Source organism: Phyllobates terribilis, unplaced genomic scaffold (assembly GCF_046119375.1).
Source record: "Phyllobates terribilis strain yellow unplaced genomic scaffold, ASM4611937v1 Scaffold_9__5_contigs__length_417890890, whole genome shotgun sequence".
In the NCBI taxonomy this organism is placed as follows: domain Eukaryota; kingdom Metazoa; phylum Chordata; class Amphibia; order Anura; family Dendrobatidae; genus Phyllobates; species Phyllobates terribilis.
The window spans coordinates 93167221-93182764 of NW_027362769.1; positions in this window are offsets into that span (position 1 = coordinate 93167221).

Below are 15544 nucleotides of genomic sequence, written 5' to 3' on the forward strand. Positions count from 1 at the left end.
TTGTGCAAACAACTCCAGAGTTGTGAATTAGTTAACCACCAAAATGAGTGGAAAAAGGCCTGCTGCTGGTGGAAAGGGGAATAGGCGTGTTGGGAAGGGGAAAAAAGGTTGTGTCCGTGGGGTAGGTGTTAAAGCAACAGTAACATCTGCAGAAGAAAGACCATCTTCCAGCCAAACTAAAATGTCTACTTCTTTTAGCGGACAATGTGATAAGATCCCTTTCTTACGGCCACGCCAATCGCTACAAATTCCAGATGAGGCACAAAAACAGCAGGTGCTTCAACAGATATCAAGTGCTCCTTTAAGTGGGCTCTCCTCCACATCAACTTCAACATCACAAATACTCCAGTCCTCAAAGGTGTCACCCAAATCGCACTTGCTTCCTCACAGCTCCCAAATCTCCAGCTGCCCGTCTGAGTATGAGGTAGAACAGATGGTTGAGTCTGCAGAGCTGTTTACTCATACTATAGCCTGGGAATCAGAGGTCGACTCCAGCGCTTCTGTGAATCCAGACGAGGAAATGATCTGCACTGATGCCCAGAATCTTTATGAGTCGGATCCAGGACCAGACGCAGAAGGTTCTGACCATAATGTAGACCCTCATTCCCAAACTGTAACTCCTGTTGGTGGAGACAATGAGGAAGACGATGATAAGACTCAAATACCTGATTGGAGCGACAACTTTAGTTTTTTGTCAGGGCAGGAACAGGTTGGCTCTGAGGACGACGGGTGTGATAACGCACAGGGTGATGATGATGAGGTCGGAGATCCCACTTACTGTCAACCCACAGTCAGCCAAGAGATGAGGTCAGCAGAGGAGGTGGAGGAAGATGCTAGTGACGACGAGGTCAGGTTGCGCCTTCCTGGACAGAGACGTAGTACTGGAAGCACGTCAACAACTGCATCCTCAAACACAACTCTGCCTCTCACCACAAGTCGTGGTGGCTCTTCAGGTCGCATGGGTGCTAAGCCTTGCATAGCCTGGGCATTTTTTCAGATCGATAAAGATGACCCAACTCGTGTTATCTGTAACATTTGTCAGCAAAAGCTAAGTAGAGGCCAAAAAATACATAGTTTGAGTACTTCATGCATGAACCGGCACATGGACATGAAGCATAAGTTGCAGTGGGAAGCTCAGTGTGCTACAATGCGGCCTAGCCGGCCGGGCCAACCACCGTCTGCCATATCTTGTGCATCCGCGGCCTCTTCATCCTCTGTGACTGGGGGGACAGCAGTCACACCTGTTTTGGGGCGCAGACCTGCCACCTCTTTACCCGCAACAGCCAGCGTGATTGGCAGGTCATCATTTTCTTTGGAGGTGGTAACACCAGCTGGTGTTGAGCGCTGTCCGACATCGATAGCACCACCTTTGGATCAAGGCAACCTAACATGTCCGCCTGCATCTTCCTCACAGACCGGCAGTTTGCCGGGGACACCCTTATCAACCCCGTCTAAGCACAATAGCCAGCCCTCGGTCCCTCAGATGTGGACAAGTAAAAGACCATTTCCTCCTAGCCATGAGAAAGCTAAGAGGTTGAATTTCACCATCTGCAAGCTCTTGGCTACAGAAATGCTGCCTTTCCGCCTGGTGGACACAGAGGATTTTCGAGACCTTATGTCCGTCGCAGTGCCCCAGTACCAGATGCCCAGTCAGCACTACTTCTCAAAGAAAGGTGTGCCTGCGCTCCACCAGCATGTCGCACACAACATCACCGCTTCTTTGAGAAACTCTGTGTGTGACAGGGTGCATTTCACCACAGACACTTGGACGAGTAGGCATGGACAGGGGCGTTACATGTCGCTGACTGGGCACTGGGTAACTATGGTGACAGCAGGACAAGGGGCTGCTGTCCAAGTCTTGCCGTCCCCACGAGTTGTGCGTCAATCCTCTTTATGTCAAAGTTCCTCCACTGCTCCTGCCTCCTCAACCTCCTCTCGGTCTTCCACCTGCACCCAAAGCCAGTCTGGTCATGCCACAAGCTTTCTAACTGCGCAGAAGGGATCCTGCACACCTCCTTACTATGCTGGCAGTAGGGCTCAACGTCATCAGGCGGTTTTTACATTGAAATGTCTGGGAAATGTGAGTCACACAGCTGAGGAGTTGTGGTCAGCTCTGGAGAACCAATTTCATGAATGGTTGTCTCCACTGGACCTGAAACCAGGGAAGGCCGTGTGCGACAATGCTGCAAACCTGGGTGCGGCCCTTCGCCGGGGCAATGTCACACACGTGCCTTGTATGGCTCACGTGTTGAACCTGGTTGTCCAGCAATTTTTAGCCCACTATCCCAGACTAGATGGCCTTCTGCAGAGGGCACGGTCGCTGTGTGCTCACTTCCGCCGTTCGCATCCCGCAGCTCAGCGACTTACATCTCTACAGAAGTCGTTGGGCCTGCCACTTCACCGGCTAAAATGCGATGTGCCTACCCGGTGGAATTCAACTCTGCACATGTTGCAGCGACTGTGGCAGCACCGACAAGCCCTGGTGCAATACGTTCTGACGTATAGCCTGGGCCAACGAGATTCAGAGGTGAGGCAAATCACGCTGGAGGAGTGGTCTCAGATCAGGGACCTATGCACCCTTCTGCACAGTTTTGAAATGGCGACGAAGATGTTTAGTGCTGACGATGCCATTATCAGCATGACTATTCCGGTGATTTACATGCTGGAGCACATGTTAAACAGAATTCGGAGTCAGGTGGTGGCACAAGAGGAGGTGGAGGAAGTAGAGGAGGAGGAGTTGTATGCGGAAGGGCTAACATCTGCAAGGTCCAGAAGGTCGGCAGCACCAAGGCGGCAGGCATGTGAGGGTGGGGGAGATGGTTTTACCAGGGCGCATGGTAGCAGCCAAACTAGTGAGGAAGGTGCAGGAGCCCAGGAAGAAGTGGAGGATGAACTGATGGAAGACTCATCAGATGAGGGAGACCTTGATCACATTTCTGTTGTGCGAGGTTGGGGGGAGAGGACAGAGGAAGGAAGCATGGTTGTTACCTCGCCACCAACACAACAGGGACTTGGTGCTCCTGGATGCGCAACACACATGAGTGCCTTCTTGCTGCACTACCTGCAACATGACCCTCGAATTGTGAGAATTAGAAATAATCCTGACTACTGGGTTGCCACACTGTTAGATCCCCGGTACAAAAGTAAGTTTGCAGAAATTATTCCTGCCATAGAAAGGGATGCACGCATGCAGGAGTATCAGCAGAGACTGTTGCAGAATCTTACATGTGCTTTTCCACAAAATACCAGTGGTGCACGTAGTGAATCTCACAGTTCCAACTTGCCAACCGTGGGACCGTCAAGTGTTCAGCACTCAAACCGTAACAGAACCACAGTATCTGCTGGTAACATCAATTTTGCGGAATCATTTCACCACTTTTTTAGCCCATCCTTTGCAAGGCCACAGGGGACAAGAAGTCTGACACATAGTCAACGCATAGAGACGATGGTACAGGAGTATCTCCAAGTAAAAATTGAAGCCACGACTGTGTCACTGGACCCTTGCTCTTTTTGGGCTTCCAATCTGGATAAATGGCCGGAGCTAGCCACTTACGCCTTGGAGATCTTGTCATGCCCCGCAGCCAGCGTTCTGTCTGAACGTGTGTTCAGCGCTGCTGGTGGTGTGCTGACAGATAAGCGCACGCGGCTCTCCACTGATAATGTAGACAGACTCACGTTCATAAAGATGAACAAATCATAGAATCATAGAATCATAGAATCATAGAATTGTAGAGTTGGAAGGGACCTCCTGGGTCATCTGGTCCAACCCCCTGCTCAAAGCAGGATTCACTAGATCATCTCAGACAGATGTCTGTCCAGCCTCTGTTTGAAGACGTCCATTGAAGGGGAACTCACCACCTCTCGTGGCAGCCTGTTCCACTCATTAATCACCCTAACTGTCAAAAAGTTTTTTCTAATATCTAATCTGTGTCTCCTCCCATTTAGTTTCATCCCATTGCTTCTAGTCTTTCCTTGTGCAAATGAGAATAAAGATGATCCTTCTACAATGTGACAGCCCTTGACATATTTGTAGACAGCTATTAAGTCTCCTCTCAGTCTTCTTTTTTGCAAGCTAAACATTCCCAAATCCTGCAACTGTTCCTCATAGGACATGGTTTGCAGACCAGTCACCATTCTGGTCGCTCTTCTCTGAACTTGCTCCAGTTTGTCTATGTCTTTTTTAAAATGTGGTGCCCAAAACTGTACACAGTATTCCAGATGAGGTCTGACCAAAGAGGAGTAAAGACCGATAATGACTTCACGTGATCTAGACTGTATGCTTCTGTTAATACATCCCAGAATTGTATTTGCCTTTTTTGCTGCTGCATCACACTGTTGACTCATGTTCAGTCTATGATCTATTAGTATACCTAAGTCTTTTTCACATGTACTGTTGCTTAGCTCTATTCCTCCCATTCTGTATATGCTTTTTTCATTTTTATTGCCCAGATGTAGTACTTTGCATTTTTCCCTGTTAAAAACCATTCTGTTGGTTGCTGCCTACTGCTCCAGTTTATTTAGGTCTTTTTGAATCCTCTCTCTCTCTTCTCTAGTATTAGCTATCCCTCCTAGCTTTGTGTCATCAGCAAATTTAATCAGTTTACCCTCAATTCCTTCATCTAAATCATTGATAAAGATGTTGAACAATACAGGTCCCAGGACGGAGCCCTGTGGTACCCCACTTGAGACATTCATCCAGCTGGATGTGAAGCCATTTACAACCACCCTTTGAGTCCGATCACTAAGCCAGTTATGAATCCACCTAACAGTTGCCTGGTCCATTGCATACTTGGTCATTTTTTCAATAAGGATGATGTGAGATACTTTGTCAAATGCTTTGCTGAAGTCAAGATATACTATATCTACAGCATTTCCCTGATCCACCCAGTCAGTGCATCTGTCATAGAAGGAAATTAAGTTAGTCTGACATGACTTTTTAGTTACAAACCCATGCTGACTCTGGTTAATCACTTCATTCTTATCCATGTACTTACATACATGTTGTTTAATAATTTGTTCAAAGATCTTTCCTGGTATAGAAGTCAGACTCACCGGCCTATAGTTCCCTGGGTCCACCTTCTTCCCCTTTTTGAAGATAGGAACAACATTTGCTCTTCTCCAGTCTTCTGGGACTTCTCCTGTTCTCCAAGAATTTTCAAAGATTATGGAGAGTGGTTCTAAAATTTCTTCTACGATCTCCTTCAGTACTCTGGGGTGTAATTCATCTGGACCTGGTGACTTGAACTCATTTATGTTAGCTAAATATTCCCTCACAATCTTTCTGTTTACAGATAACTTGGATTCCTCTATTCCTTTAAAAGGACAGTGAAGATCAGTTGATGTTACATTTTCTTTCTGAGAGAAAACAGATGCAAAATAGGAATTAAAAAGTTCGGCCTTCTCAACATCCTCTCTTACCATTTCTCCATTTTCATCCTGTAAAAATCCTATAGCATCTTTGACTTTTCTTTTACTTTTGACATACCCCCAAAATCCTTTTTTATTGCTTTTGACATCTCTTGCAAGCCTTAATTCATTGTCAGCTTTAGCTAACCTGATACGTGCCCTACAGGATCTGCAGACTGCATTATAATCTTCTTTAGATATGCCTCCCTCTTTCCATTTAATAAACATTTCTTTCTTTCTTTTTAGCATGTGTTTAAGTTCTGTGTTCATCCATCCTGGTTTCCTTAAATGCTTCCCATTCTTCCTACTTTTCGGGATTGTTAACGATTGTGCTTTGAGAATCTCATTTTTAAAAATTTCCCATCCTTCCTGGACATTTTTGTCCTTAAGGACATCCAGCCATTGGATCCCTCCTATTCTCTTTCTGAGTCTCTTAAAATCTGCCTTTCTAAAATCTAACCTTGAAGTTTGAGTCTTCACATGTCTTCCTCCTCTAGTTATCCAAAATTCTATAATAGCATGATCGCTGCCTCCTAGGGTCCCAGCCACCTTTACCTCCTCAACCATTTCCTCCCTGTTTATAAGGATTAGATCCAAAGTAGCAGATCCCCTTGTTTTCTCCCCTACCTTTTGGAAGATAAAGTTGTCAGCAAGAGAGGATAAGAATTTGCTTGACCTGTTAGTTTTACTTGAGAGAGATTCCCAACAAATGTCTGGATAGTTGAAATCTCCCATGACCACTACGTCATATTTTTTGGAGAACTTGGTCATTTGATACATAAAGAGTTCATCCATATCTTCAGCTTGCCCAGGTGGCCTGTAGTAAATGCCTACAATGGTGTCCTTTCCGTTGTTCTCTCCTTGTATTCTTACCCAAACAGTTTCCACAGAACTCCCAGTCTCTGAAGCTTCCATCTCTGTGCAAATATACGCTTTTCTAACATACAATGCAACACCTCCTCCTCGTTTATCAAGTCTGTTTCTTGCAAATAAGTTGTATCCTTTTAGCCTTTTATTCCAATCATGTGTATCGTCCCACCAAGTTTCAGTAATTCCAATGACATCATATTCCTTTTCCTGCATTAGTAGTTCCAATTCTCCTTGTTTGTTGCCCATGCTTTGTGCATTTGTATAAAAACATTTTAGTTTGTGATTGGTTTCTCTTCCTCCCATATTTTTATTATTTAAATTGTTTTGTCTTTGTTCTTCCTTTCCACTTCCAGTAGCAGAGATCTCAATAGTATTTGTCAGCTGTATGGCTTTTTCTGGCCTTTTGCTTCCCTTCCCACATTGTTCTAGTTTAAAGCTCTTCTGATGAGTGTAGCAAGGCGACTTCCAAATACATGTTTTCCAGTCTTCGTAAGGTGCACCCCATCTCTAGCAAGTAGTCCATCGTATAGGTAATTCATTCCGTGATCCAGAAATCCAAATCCTTGTTGACGGCACCATCGACGTAGCCAGTTGTTCACCTGTAGAATCTTATTCCACCTCATTGTTCCATGGCCATCCACTGGGAGGATGGATGAGAAGACCACCTGCGCTCCCAATTCTTTCACTTTCTTGCCTAAGTCTTCAAAGTCACTGCAGATGGTTTCCAGGTCCTTTCTTGCGGTGTCATTTGTCCCCACATGTATTAGCAGGAATGGGTAGTGATCTGTAGGTCTGAAGAGTCTTGATATCCTGTCAGACACATCTTTAATTTTTGCTCCTGGAAGACAGCACATTTCTCTTGAGGTTATGTCTTGTCTGCAGATAGCGGCCTCTGTTCCTCTTAACAGGGAATCCCCCATGACCACCACTCTCCGTTTTTTCTTCACAACATTCTTCTTTCTCCATCCAGGAGGATTCTGAGGGCTTACAAGGTTATTCATTGCTGGCAAAGTCTTATCTTGCTGTATTTCTTCATGGTGCTCCTGCGAGAGAGCCTGGTACTGGTTCCTGAGCAGTATGGGTGCCGACTGCCTCTCGATCCTCCTGCTTCGGTGGGTCACATGCTTCCATTCCTCTGTTTCGTCAGGTGCAGTTCGAATTTCTTCTCTTTCTGAATCATGAAGAGATAATTCTGCTCTGTCTAAGAACTCTTCACCTTCCTTAATGATTTTCAAGGTAGTTAACCTCTCTTCTAGATTTCGCAACTTTTCCTCCAACAGGGACACAAGCTTGCATTTCTGGCATGTGAAGTTTGGCTTTTCCACTGGCAAGTCTGTGAACATGTAGCAGGATATGCAGCTCACCAAATGGCTCCTGGACTCTTCCATGTTCTTATTGTTAATGTTCTGAAAACAGTGAAAAAAGCTTAAAAAAAAGCTTCAAAATGCGCGCGCCAGTAGGCGCGCGGTTTACCGATGTCCTCTTTTCAGCTCCAACAGCCAAAATCCAGTGTTCTTTGAGCTCGCGGAGACTGTTCACTTACCCCAAAATGCAGTGGGAATATGCAAATTATCTCCTCAGGACTCCTCCCCTGGTTTACCGATGTCCTCTTTTCAGCTCCAACAGCCAAAATCCAGTGTTCTTTGAGCTCGCGGAGACTCTTCACTTACCCCAAAATGCAGAGGGAATATGCAAATTATCTCCTCAGGACTCCTCCCCTGGTTTACCGATGTCCTCTTTTCAGCTCCAACAGCCAAAATCCAGTGTTCTTTGAGCTCGCGGAGACTCTTCACTTACCCCAAAATGCAGTGGGAATATGCAAATTATCTCCTCAGGACTCCTCCCCTGGTTTACCGATGTCCTCTTTTCAGCTCCAACAGCCAAAATCTAGTGTTCTTTGAGCTCGCGGAGACTCTTCACTTACCCCAAAATGCAGTGGGAATATGCAAATTATCTCCTCAGGACTCCTCCCCTGGTTTACCGATGTCCTCTTTTCAGCTCCAACAGCCAAAATCCAGTGTTCTTTGAGCTCGCGGAGACTCTTCACTTACCCCAAAATGCAGTGGGAATATGCAAATTATCTCCTCAGGACTCCTCCCCTGGTTTGATCATGGATCCGAAACGACTTTTCTACCCCTGTGTCATCCTGGGGAGAGTAAAAGCTTGATGATTGGTTAAAATCACCCTACCAAACGTTTTAAGCTTTCAAATTACTAATCATGTTTATCTGTATCTTGACTGGAAAATAATTTGGGCTTTGTAGCAGTGTGCAGCACTGATCCTATTAGGCCATCTATAATAAGCTCCACCAGATTTAAAATTAAAAATAATTTTTAGCTGCATCTAGCCCGGAAAATAATTTTGGGGCTCCGAGATGCGCAAGGCACATAAGTGCCTTCTTGCTGCACTACCTGCAGCATGACCCTCATATTGTCAGAATTCGAAGTAATCATGACTACTGGGTTGCCACACTCTTAGATCCCCCAAACTTTTCGATCAACCTTTTCATTTTAATAAAGACCAAAAAAATGGTCATTTTTGAAATTATAAGCATTAGCAGGTTGTTAGAAACTGAAATCAAACAGTTTTCAACTCAAAACTTTATTCTAGGTGATGTTACATTTTCACATAGGACCCCTTGTTCGAAAGGAGCTTCTGAACTCTCTCGTCCATTGAATTTGTCAGGTTTTGGATGGTTTCTGCTTCAATTGTTTTGCATGAGGACAGAATACCCTCCCAGAGCTGTTGCTTAGATGTGAACTGCCTCCCGCCATCATAGACACTCCTTTTAATGATGCTCCAAAGGTTCTGAATGGGGTAGAGGTCAGGGGAGCATGGGGGTCACACCATAAGTTTGTCCCCTTTTATGCCCATATCAGCCAGAGATGCAGATGTTTTATGTGCAGCATGAGATGGTGCATTATCATGCAGAAAAATGATCTTGCTGTGAAATACACGGTTCTTCTTCTTGAACCATGGCAGGAAGTGCTGTTTGAGAAAATCCACATACATTATGGAGTTCATCTTTAGCGCCTTCAGGGATCCTAAAGGGGCCGACAATCTCTCTCCCCATGATTCCAGCCCAAAACATTACTCCACCTCCTCCTTGTTGGCGCTGTAGCCGTGTTTGCGTGGGGTGTCCATCAACCAGCCATCCTCCACTCCATCCATCTGGACCATCGAGCGCTGCACGGCACTCATCCGTGAACAAAACAGTTTTGAAATCAGTCTTCATGTAATGTTTGGCCCACTGGAGCCGTTTCTGCTTGTGTGAAGTGGATAGAGGAGGTCGACAGGATGGCGTATGCACAGCTGCAAACCTCTGAAGGACCCTGCATCTTGTTGTTCGGGGGACGTTGGAGGCACAAGCAGCTTCAAAAACTTGTCTGCTGCTATGACAAGGCTTTTTTGCCGCTGCTCTTTCAACCTGACGTAATTGCCTGTAGGAAAGAGTCCTCAATTTGCCCTTATCAGCACTCACACGTGTGTACTGTGAATCAGCTACATACTTCTTGATTGCCAAGACACTTCATCCTGATCATCGCACAATGTTGATTGTAGTCATGCCTTGACCTAAACACTCCACAATTTGTTGCTTCTCAGCAGCCGACACATCCTTTTTCTTTCCCATTTTGGCAGAAAATGTAGGCTGCTTAATAATGTGAGAGAGCCTTCTTAAGTAGTCTTGCCTTTCATTGGACACACCTGCCAAACTAATTAGCACAGGTGTCTGCAATTGCTTACAGTGATATAAAGAGCCCTGACACACATCACCATCAATGAGTTTAACTGACAAACAAACAAATTCTTCCCTTATCACTCCTAAACACTTTTTGCATAATAATTTGGAACGCGGTGTACATGTGCTTTTCCACAAAACACCAGCGGTTCACGTAGTGAATCTTACAGTTCTAACTTGCCAACCGTGGTCTGTATGGAATTGTTCAATAAAGGGCCCAAAATTAAGATAACATAGATGGGAGAGGTCTCTATGAATAGGAATTCCTAAGTATTTGATACCCTGTGAGGGCCAGGCAAAGGGAAAGTTGGACTGGATGGAATCCTATATGGATTTGGGGAGGGAGACATCGAGGGCCTCAGACTTCGCTGCATTGATTTTAAAATTTTACCATGTAACAAAGTGATCTATTTCAGCCATAACAGCATGGATGGATATATGTGATTGAGTGATATATACTAGGACATCATCAGAAATAGAGAGCACTTGTACTCGGTGCCTCCCACCTCAATCCACCTAATATTGGGGTTATGGCGAATTGATGAGAGCAGGTGCTCCGTCACTAGGATGTATAAGAGAGGGGACAGAGGACATCCCTGCCTTGTCCCATTGGTGATTGTGAAAGGTGATGAAAATGTTCTGACGCAAACCCTGGGCCTTGGGACACCCGGAGCCGGACCCTTTTTGGTGGATGCTGGTGGTTGTAGTCTTCGTGGCGGCGACCCAGTTCCGTGGCTCAGGGCGGTCAAACCAGTGGCGGAACTATTTATGTGGTTTTGATGTTTAAATGTCCGACTACGCCACCCGTGGATTGCGGTCAGAGTGAACCGCCGCTACAGGGCAGACCGCTGAGGCTGGTGTTGTGGGTGCAGCAGAGCGTAGCATAACTCCCCACGGGAGGAGTATAGCCTCAGGGCAGTGTATGCGGAGGATGGGGGTGATGGTGCAGGGCAGCAGCAGTAACGACACGGAGTCAGTGATGCAGTCCAGGGCCTTTACTCACAGTTCTTATTATCCAGACCACGTCTGCAGGTAACGGCTGCCCACGTCGTACTGTGCTCACCAGGTGAGGGGCTCAGACAACTCCCAGATAACTTTGGAGCACTTCACAGGACCCCCTTTGTGTGTCCTTTGTCTGGCCTTTCTTACCAACACTTCTGTCCGGCTGCCTCGGGCCTCCTCTTGGTAAACTTGGCGCCAGTTTCCCTGACCCTATGTGGTGCCTTCCTAGCGGGTGTAGCGAGGGGCTGCGCCACATAAAATGTCAGAGCCTCCGGTTTCTAGCTGAGGGTCGTTTCCTGCCTCCACTAGTTCGGGGACCGGTCTCCCCCTTTGGCCTGACCCCTCCACGCAGGTGGATTCGGGCGTGCGGTGGCGACTCGCCCGTCCGCACCCCTGGGATCCCTTCATTCCTCGTTCCTGGAGCCTTCTCCGCTCCTCTTCCTTCCTTCTCCCTCTTCCAGGCCTGGGCCTCTGTTACTAGGCCCGCCTCCGGAGCAGAGCTCATGCAGAGCCCCTGCTCCCTGCCACTTCTGCTCAGACTTCTCTGCACTGAACTAAGATGGTGCCCACCTTTTATACTCCCTTCTCAATGCACCCAGGAACTGCTTCCTCCCTGCTCCTGCACTACAGGGTTCCCCTTTCCCCTTCCTCAGTGTTCCCTCCCCCCACTCCAGCCCGGGACAGGGACTGTCGTGCCCATCTCAGGGGCATATTGGTCGCCCTGCCCCACGGCAATGTGGTGTAATGCATGCAGGTGTCGGGTCCTGATCCACACTCCATCCTTACCTGAGAGTGAGATATCACACCTCTGGGTGAGGTGCAATACGTCTGTAGCAACCAAGCCCTCAGGGTGCTACAGTTCCATTTATCTTCAGCCTAGGTGACGTATTGCGATACAGGGCCGTGATTTTGGCTATAAAAGGGTCCCCTAGACCCCTACCCCAAGCTTTTTAAGAGAATCATATATGGCGTGCCAGGAGACTCTATGGAATGCTTTCTCAGCATCCAACGAGAGTATCTAATTACAAATTTTTAACTGCATCTAGCCCAGGAAATACTTTGTGCCTAGTAGCAGTGTCTGCTAGTCAGCGGATTATCCCGGCTGTTAAGCAAGCTACACCACCTGTAGTTTAGACACTTAATTTTTTCAAAGGAAATGCTTCGGGACCATGGGATACTCAGTGAAGAGCATCAGGAGGCACCCCAAGGCATAGGGGCTGGGACTGGCAGTAGGATGCCTTGCGGTGGACAGCCGAGCTCGATCCTTATAAAAGCTTTTTAACTGCAGCAGCTTTAGTGGACGCTACTGGAGCTGGAATTACGCGGCTGCTGGCATGAGACTTGCCCTCCAATAGATCCTTGTAAATGGATTTAAAGTGTATTCATTCAAATTAGAGAGACAATTTAAATTAAAAAGCTTAGAGCTGCCTCCACCACAGGGGGGCTCGCTCGACCCACCAGCGGACAGGCACCAGTATTGGGAGAGGGGGGCTGGCCATCAGGGTTCACCGCGGCTCTGGCACAAACCCGGCGACACGGAGGTGGCACGGGCAGGAGCGGACTGGCCGTGTCGGCTTCTCACTTTTTGGATTTTAGAAGGGCATGACATGCCTATATCTGTGTCTCCCCCTCCTTTTACTCCTCCACCTCTTTTATTTTCGCATGACTATATGTACTTGTCACTTTTCCATGTGTTAGTTGTGTCTTCTGAGCAGTTTGTCAGCTTTTGGACACCTTTGAAGGTGTTTTCTATGTGTTTCTATGTGTTTTTGTTTGCCTGCCATTGTTTTTAACGGTGTTCGAAGGTGTTCGACGAACAGTTCGACGAACAGTTCGGCGAACACACGGGTGTTCGATGAACCGAACCGAACTCGAACACTACGGGGGTGGCTCAACACTAGTTATAAATGGTTGTTTGAGAAATGTTCTATCATGTTGCATGCACTGGGACATGCAAATTATCAAGATTCGCCACTGATAGCTCTCTTTGCATTGCTGACTAAAGATGTCCCAGATGTACTTGATGGGAGACAAGTCTGGAGACGCTGCAGGCCATGGTAGAAGAATTGGGTCATGCAGGCTGCTCACAGTAGAATGATCAACATACGTCCTGGTTGTTACGTGAGGTTCAAGGGCTCACTGGGTGAGGTGGAAACTCTAAGCCCAAGGTCTAGGTGGGCACATGGGCCACGGGCATTGGTGTAGCAGGTTGGTAAGTAAAGTGACTGAAAACCATAAGTAGACAGGTGGAAAGTTGAAAACCACAGGCAGCCAGGTGAAGTGCAGGAAACCGCAGCCAGGCGGAGGACATCATGAAACTGCAACCAGGTAGCAGATAACACTCCGGAGTAATGGGAAAGTCAGCAACCAAGGAAGCCACACACAGCCAGGAAGATGTCCTGAAAACCTCAGAAGGATACAGAGAAGAGGTCCAAGGAGACCCCCGGGATAGGTAGCCAACAGAATTCTGGAATCACTAGAAGCCGCAAACAAGTAGGTAGAGACACTAGAAGTCACTGGTCTACAGGAGACAGTCTGCAGCCAGCAGTCAGGTTGCTGTGCACACACAAACCGCTGGACCAATCTCAGATTGAATACTAAGGCCCAGGTGTGTGTCATAGAAGTCCTTAAATAGGCCTAGGCATTTCATTACATGGTAGCACGCCAGGCCAGAAAAAAGCTCAAAGTGGAGCACAAGAAATTTCAATGAACTGGGGCAGATGGAGCAGAGCCCAGACCAGAACAAGTGTGTAACACTGATGTTGTTGTGTTGAAAAATGGCTCTTGTGACACTTTCACATTCCCTCATGAAGACCTCTTCATGGCGTTGTTCATGTGGTCTCCAGAAAAATCTCTGGCATCCATGACAAAAGCTGAACTCATTGCAGAAGAAGATGGACCTCCATTCAAGCTTCCATTACTGTCTTGCTCTGCACTATGATAGCCTTTATAGGGGTTGTCCGGTCAAAAGTGATAAGTCTGCAGTCACTCTGTGTGATTTCAGACTTATGAATCCCCCCAGCGCACGCACTGTGCACTGCGGGGATTCGCCAGTTTCAGACCCGGGACAGGAGGGTATGTATGAGTTATACATACTCCCATCCAGGAGGTGCAGCCTCGCTCTCCATACACTTGTATTGAGCAAGGCCGCGCCCTCTGGTCGGACGCGCCCACTGGCCATCTATGTCACTAGACGGGCGCGGCCTCGCTCCATACAAGAGTATGGAGAGCGAGGCTGTGTCTTCTGGCCGTGAGTATGTATAACTCAAACATACCCTCCGGTCCCTCGTCTGAAACTGTCAATTTCCCGCAGCGCACAGTGAGTGCGCTGGGGGATTCATAAGTCTGCAGTCACACAGAGTGACTGCAGACTTATTACTTTTGACCGGACAACCACTTTAAGGCTATGTGCCCACGATGCGTTTTTCAAGCGTTTACATTGCGGAATTTCCGCAGCGTAAACGCTTGGTAAACCTTCTCCCATGGTCTCCAATGCAACTCCACACTTTCAATGCCCATGCTGCGGATTTTTCCGCAGTGTTTATGCTGCGCTCAAAAATCCGCAGCATGGCCATTAATTTTGCGGAAGCGCTGCGTTTTCGCCGCCAGTGACTTGCATTAGAACGCGCCAATTCCGCAAGACTGCATCTGTACTTGCGTAATTGGCGCGTTCTAATGTGCGGATGGTACCCGGGTGTGGAGGACAGGAGACTCTCCTCCACACCCAGGTACCATATAAAAAAGAATAAAATAAAAATTAAAGATTATATTCACCTTCCGACGGCCCCCGGACTCCTTCTCTCTGCTTGCCGATAAATTGCGCAGGACTGAAGGACCTGCGGTGACGTCACAGTCATGTGACGGCAGGTCTTTTCAGTGCAGTGTACCACAATCTGCCGGCAGCCAGCATAGGAGCGCAGCAAGCTTGCAGGGGCCATCGGAAGGTAAGTATTGGTTTATTTTTTTATTTTTAACCACTCTCTCGGGTCACACTATATAAATCCATGCCGTTTGCATGGATTTATATAGTGTGACCTAGTTGTCACAAGCACTTTCCAAGTGATGCTAATCGCTTGGAAAGCGCTTGTCAACCCGCATGTGGAAATGCATGTGAAGAACGCTTCATTTCCGCATGTCCCTGGCAGGAAAACTAATGTACAATCCGCATGCGTTTTTTTCTGTCAGGGAGATGCAGAAACGCTCAGGAAAAATCCTGAGCATTTCTGCATCGGGGGCACATAGCCTAAGGCTGTGTGCCCACATAGCGTTTTTCAAGCGTTTATGCTGCGGAATTTCCGCAGCGGAAACGCTTGTGAAACGCTAGGTAATCCGCACCCCATGGTCCCCAAGGGGATTCCGCATGTTCTATGCACATGCTGCAGATTTTTCCGCAGCGTTTATGCTGCGTACAAAAATCCGCAGCATGTCATTTAATTTTGCGGAAGTGCAGCGGAACTCCCGCCATTGACTTGCATTGAGACGCACAGAAACCGCGACTGTACATTTTTACAAGTGGCTTCTATGCGT